The sequence below is a fragment of the Oenanthe melanoleuca genome, chromosome Z (genome assembly GCF_029582105.1).
Source record: "Oenanthe melanoleuca isolate GR-GAL-2019-014 chromosome Z, OMel1.0, whole genome shotgun sequence".
Classification (NCBI taxonomy): Eukaryota; Metazoa; Chordata; class Aves; order Passeriformes; family Muscicapidae; genus Oenanthe; species Oenanthe melanoleuca.
The window spans coordinates 30,675,937-30,681,605 of record NC_079362.1 but is presented as its reverse complement, the minus strand read 5'-3'; the positions used below and the strand labels follow the sequence as shown (position 1 = coordinate 30,681,605).

At 52.5% G+C, this 5,669-nt stretch overlaps 1 pseudogene; it reads right to left on the bottom strand.

The window, feature by feature from the left end:
• Positions 1–2,278: 2,278 nt before the first annotated feature.
• Positions 2,279–5,669, bottom strand: LOC130265449 (serine/threonine-protein kinase PAK 3-like; annotated as a pseudogene).

Genomic DNA, 5,669 nt, shown 5'->3' with positions numbered 1-5,669 from the left:
GTGTAGAAGCAGACCTTCTCTACAGCTAATGCCAAAAAATGCCTGCAAAGTTCTCTGCTACAAAGCCACACAAAAAGCCCTCCTAGTGCATAACCTCTTGCTCAAGGCATCTAAGAGTGACTCCAAAGACACACCGAGCCCCTATAGCCCACACTGAGAAGCTGAACACTTGAGAAGGGACCATGATGTGAGGAAAGCAAAAAAGACAGCAGGACCTTTGGCCACTCATTCCCCTGTGGTAAAGCACAAGGCCTCTTCCAGCTAGGGCTCTAAAAGAAACATCCAAGGAAATCCCCGCTGCAATGACAGCTGGGGGACAAAACCTCAGGAAGCATTTTGGTAGATCTTCTTCCTCACATGTTTGCTGCAGTACAAGGTGGGACACAGGCCTAAAAACGGGTGGGCTTTAAGAAAACACGGAAAACTAAGCAAGACATCCACTGCAAACACACCATGCTGCTGCTGCACTGCCGTGGCATTTCCAAGGAGCCTCGCCCAACTGAGGTGCACCTCTGGGAGCTTCCCTGGCCACATCCGTGCATCAGAGGGAGCCGCCTGCTGTGGATGTAAAGCAAGCAGGAAAAGAATGTTCTAGCACGCTCTGGGGCAGCTCACAAAGTGCTGGTAGGAGGAAAGCAGTGGGCCCAAGTGGGCCGGTCCCAGAAAAAGTGAAGGTGTGAGGCAGAGTCCAAATAGATCAGGTGCTGGACAGGCTACAGGAAGGCAGGCTTAGGAAAACAGAAAAACCATCACCACCACCATTCCAAAATTTGGATGCTACATTCTCCCTCCTCTTGCATTAAAACCACTTTTTCTCTATTTCTCATGCTGTGGTTTAACCCCAGCCCGCAAGCAAGCACCACGCTGTCGGGGCTCTGGCTGTGTTGCATGAATATGAGAGACTCTGACTTTAAGAGAACTGCATCATTCTGTACTTTTCAGAGAGAATACTGACACTGAGCTATTCGTGAAGGAGATAAAAAGTAGTAACAATGAGCGGATGGGAAAGAATCAGAGTAGCAACAGTAGGAGGCTGAGGAGGTACATTAAAGTAGCAAGCGAGAAGGTAGACGGGCAGAGAAAATAGAATAAAGTAGCAAATAGGTAGAAGAGACGTGACTGACGTAGGGTGCTAGGATTGCTTGAGCCAAGAGGTGGAGAAATTGTCGTAACAACGCGTGAAACCAATCAATAAATAACAAGTCACATATGGACGATGCTCACTAACCATGATATGCTTGCTGGCCTCGCGTGTTGCAACAGTGTTTAAGTACAAAAGAAGCAGTGCACAGCTAATAAACGGATAAGCCTTGCACCATACTGATGCGTGAGTCTTTTCTCATTCACCATGAAGATCCTTCTCTAGCTACGGCTCCGACACCAAACACAGCCATTCTCACTCAATGCCCCACCAGCAGGCTGGACTGTGCAGGGAAATGGAAGGGTAAAAGCAGGAAAGCTCACAGGTGGAGAACAATTCATTTGCATAGGGAATGCAGAAGCCATGCACACAGGCAAAAAACCCAAGGAACTCCTTCACCATTTCCCATGGGCAGGCAGGTGTTCTGTGTCTCCAGGACAGCAGGGCCCCCTCAAGCCTCACAGTGACTTGGAAAGACAAATGCCATCATTCCAAATGTGCCCTCCTACCCCGCTCTTGTGCCCAGCTTGAAATACTGAGCAGGATGTCAGAGGGTCTGGAACAGCTCCTCGGCCACTTTGGGTCACCTGCCCTGGCTGTGTCTCCTCCCAGCCTCCTGGCACGCAGCGTGACCCCAGGCAGCTCTGTCTGGGCAGCTCCTTCAGCTGTGGTGGGTGCCCCGCTGACACAGGCCGTGGCTCACGCAGATCCAAAACTGCAGAAGTTTTCACTCCCTCACGTTGGCCGTAGTACCCATGAAGGATTCACATTCCCGCTGGACACTCACCTGCACCTGAGCCTGTGGAGAAGCCTGGCTGCCTCCTCCTCTGCCCAGAGCAGCATAGACACTCCCAACCTTTCCCTGGAGCTCCAACCCAACCACGGCCACAGTGGCGTCCCCAGCAGTGACACCACTGCTCTGCTCGCTTTCGTTCTACTCTGCTCCTCTCTTCACAGCTACAAGCCTGTATCTTCACAGGAGGTCGTGGCCTGGAGGCAATGAAGGAAGAAGAACTCTGCCCACTTCCAAACTGTGCCACAATCTGTGCCCATCCATGGTTTAGAAACGCCTGACCATTAAGAAGAAAATTTAGACCTTGTTCATAGGTTGAGAACAAAGGGAAGCTTCCAACACAGTGAAGGTTTTAAAGTATTTATTTTGACTATCAATCTAAACAAACTACCTGCCAGAAACTAGAAACTACAAACTAGAAACTACGAGCTACAAACTACAGCAAACAACAATGGCCTCTTCCAGGGCTAGTATCTGCTGTCAGCCATAAACTGCTGTGCTGCCATGATCAGAGGCGTCAGGCTGGAGGTCGGCTTGGCTGAGGTTACAAACGGATGCTGCCCAAAGAGAAAAAGAAGACATGAACATCTACTTTCCTCACAGGCTGAAACAGCCTTTCTCTGTCTACCAGAAAGAGACAGAAAGGAGGGCACGCTGTGCACCTCTGTCTCCACGTCCAGGACCCTGCTACCACGGGAAACCATGGCTCACAATCCCACAAAGGCATGAAGCCAGATGTCTTCAGCTTAAGGAGGTTTGGTCTTGGTGACCTTGAAAGGCTCCTTCAAAGCCAGTCCTCCCAGGCCAAGATTCTCCTTGCTTTTCCTTCAAAAAGCCCCCAGACTGGAGAATCTTAGGAGCAGGGCCCATCTGACGCCTTGCACTCGAGCCCAGGAGGAGCCCCTGGCAGCGGGCAGCTGGCGCACCCTGCGGCCGCTCTGCCTTTTACCTGCAGAAGTTCCTGGGCACACCAGCGCCTGTCCTCGTCTGTCTGCAGGCAGCAGCGCAGAAAGTCTCGCAGCCAAGGGGACTGCTGCCTGGGGTTCTGCAGCTTCGGGGTGCCCCCGGTGCTGATCAGCTGTCCAACCTGGAGTAGAAGGCAAGGTCACACTGCACCTGTCTCCTTCGCACCCAAACCTGCTCACCCACACCCCACTGCGCAAGCTCCACTCTCCAGTGGCGCTTTCCTCCCTGCCAGAGGGTGGCACATGCCTTTCCTAGCCCAAGCAACAGAACGCAAAGCCAGAGGCAAGCACAGCCTGCCCAATGTGCAAAGGCTCCTGCCTTGGGCCCTGATTTCATTGCCTGATGGAATTAGGAGCCACTTGATCAGCAAAAGCACCCTTTGCTTCTCTGAGGACTGACACCCCTTTAGAGTCCATTTGGAAGAGGGACTTTGGTCGAACTCTGCTATTGCCAAGGTTTTTTTCCAAAAATTCAGCTCGGCGCTGCTCGCTGCTCCCTTAGGCAAAGCTTCCATCAAGCAAAGGGCATCACAGATTTTTGGGCTCTTCATAATTAAATGGCAAGGGGAAAAAGCAGGGAACGATGCACAAGAGACTATGCAGCCCAGAACCCATGGTCTCCAGGTGTTACCAAGCTTCCCAGGCAGAAGGATGGGGACAGATTTTGCTAGAGTGACAGGAGGCTGTGAGAGAAGTTGCAGCGCACCGTGCGGGAGGTTTTCATCAGGTAAGGAGGCGCTCCTTCCACCATCTCGATGCCCACGATGCCAAAGGACCAGATGTCCACTTTGGGGCCATAGGGCTTCCTGGTGAAAATCTCTGGCGCCATCCAGTAAGTAGTGCCGACAGCTGATCTCCGTTTGCTCTGCTCAGCCGTGAGCTGAGCAGCGAGTCCAAAATCAGCTGAGGAGAAAAAAACCACTCTGATCAAGCCAGCGTGAATTAGGAAAGCAAACAGAAGAATTCCCCCCTCTAGCAATGTCCAAGAAGGCAGTGGGCAAACCAGCTGCAGAAGGGGCCATGCTGGCCTTCCTTAGGCCTGCAGCTGAGGGAATATGGGATTGCCCATACAGCAAAAGCCCCCAGTTTCACACAGTGGCTTTTAGTCCCCTGAAGCTCGAGAGTGAAACTGCCTTGCTTGGGAAGGGACACACACAAGCCAAAGCCCCTCCTGACACCTTCTTCCCAGCCACACCGCCCTGCACCTTGTGGCTGTGCTCTGCCCTTGCTGCAGGGCAGCCTGCACTGCCACAGGCGCCACTCCTGGGGATCTGGCAGTCACTCAAAGGCACCCCCACCCCGCAGCCCAGCACGGCTGAGCCTGGCCAACAACACCCACCCAGCTTGACAGATCCATCCAAGCTCAGGAGAATGTTGTGGCTTTTGATGTCTCGGTGGATCACTTGCTTGGAGTGAAGGAAATCCAGGCCTTGCAGGCACTGAGGGAGGAAAAAGAAACATGAGCCTAGGAGTCCCTCATCTGATTGCATCCCACAAGCAGGGAAGCGGCACATCTGCAAGACAGACTTGCTGGGCAGTGCTGAGCCGTGGCAGGAAAGGCTGCTGGCAAGGGCAAGAGCTTGCTGCTCCAACACGAGCACAGCAGTGCCTTTCTCAGTGAGGGTGTGTTCATTTTGGAAAGAGAAAGGGCAATTATTTCAGCTGACCAGTGCCCTGCAACCACAGACTGAAGGAGCACTGCTGCAGGGGCTGTGCTCTCTCCAGCCACATGGCAGCGGGTGCTTTTGCAAATCCCACTTTGGGTGCAAGGCTCTCCTTTGAGGCTGAGCTCTCTGAGAGCTCCTGCGAGTATCTCTTTGTCTTTCCCACTCTGTTGATATTGTGCCACCAGCACGTTTGCTCTTACCGGGACGGAATGCAGTACACGCAGGCTCCAGGCAAGTGTTTAGAGTGGCAAAGACAAAGAAACAGACTAGAAGAAGGGCCTGCACGTTGGCAGGCACTTCAGAGGCTCTTGCTCCTGGCAGTCATAAGAGAAAGGCAGAAAGGAAGCTCGGAAGGTAAAATCAATCCCCTCCTTGCCACCCATCCCACCCAAGGCACGGGAAGCACAAGCGCCGTCCCTCACCTCCCGAGAGACGACTGCAATCTCTCCTTCTGCCATCCTGGTCTCCCTGATGACATCGTGTAAGGAAGTCCATGTATTCCATCACAAGCCAGAGTTCCTCGTGCACCAGGTAGCTGAAAGGAGGAAACAACAGCCTGGAAATGAATGCGCACTCCTGCAAGACCTGGTGGATTCTTGTTTCCGTGTCTCTCTCCAAGGAAGACAGGAGGAAGGGAATAGTCATTCACTAGGCTCTACAGGGCTTGAACTCTGTGCAGTCTAAAAGACTGCTTGCTATCCACACCAATGCAACAGGCCAAGGGAACTACATCCTATAGTGCTTTGTCAGCACTTCAGAACCTTGGGAAAGAAACCAAACCCCAAAGCCAACAGGAAAACATGGAGGCAGCACAGCAACTTTGAGGCTGTTGGCTCAGTAAAATAGGGCCGAGTCCTGGCCTTTGAAAGTGCACTTGCAACTAGATATGGCAGAAAAAGATTAATGCAGCTCCCAAAGCAGTCTCATCCAAGATGCTGTAGATCAGCCCAGAAACAGGAATAAACAGCTCCACCCTCTGCCAGCAGCCAGAGGAGTGGTTGAAGCTCTGCCTTGCAGGAGGTGAGTGACCGCCCATGGCAGAAGAGCAGAACCACTCACCTGTCTATATAGTTCACCAGGTTGCCGTCCTTATTGTCCCGCAT